The sequence below is a fragment of the Penaeus monodon genome, chromosome 20, assembly GCF_015228065.2.
Source record: "Penaeus monodon isolate SGIC_2016 chromosome 20, NSTDA_Pmon_1, whole genome shotgun sequence".
Lineage (NCBI taxonomy): Eukaryota > Metazoa > Arthropoda > Malacostraca > Decapoda > Penaeidae > Penaeus > Penaeus monodon.
Window position 1 is genome coordinate 21,337,505 of NC_051405.1, and position 689 is coordinate 21,338,193.

General features: G+C 43.8%; 1 protein-coding gene across 1 annotated transcript in view; it reads left to right on the forward strand.

Moving 5' to 3' along the window:
* LOC119585702 (chloride channel protein 2-like) overlaps nucleotides 1-689 on the forward strand; it is a gene marked incomplete in the record, with an annotated part of 67,264 nt that overhangs the window by 53,547 nt on the left and 13,028 nt on the right.

Consider the following 689-nt stretch of genomic DNA (forward strand, 5'->3'; position numbering starts at 1 on the left):
TTGTTTTGCTGTGAGCATGATACAGGTGGTCGCAATTTTCAGGTTTACGCTATTGTTCCAAACTACGAAATAATAAAAAGGCACACATAAAATCGCCATTGTAATAGAAAATGTTATATTTAGGATCTATAACGATATTTGTTCTTGAGTTTGGACAGTGCAACTTTTCATCAGAAAACTTTATAAGGTATTTATACCGTAGTTCCTCCTTGAGAAGTTAAGTCGGATCTTCAAGACTTTTAAGAATACACGAAAAAAGGTAAGTTAAACGAAATTTCCTTATCGTCCGGACTATAATTAAGAAAATGATCGGAAAACTCTGTGGTATTGCATAAGAGCCCTACACGTCTGTATTGGAACCGGTATTCAGAGTGCTTTATAAAGCGTTGTACGACCCCCGCCACGATGTGTCCCCTCTCCCTACCGCCCTTGTCTCCCTGTTGCAGTGACTCACGTGTTTTTCACCCTCGTTGGCTCCCACAGTTCCATTAAACCCGCCTGCAACCCTGTTTCACCGAAGGCACCACACTAGCCGTCTGTTCTCTCTGTCTGTCAGCCGATTCGCGTATCCTGTCTCGATGACTCTGTTGTTCCTCACTATCCAGTATCCGGGTCTGTTGGGTCAGTTCATAGCCTCCCATCTGTCGACCCATCACCAGGTAGGCTAATGGTCGCCGGAGTTAAATGGA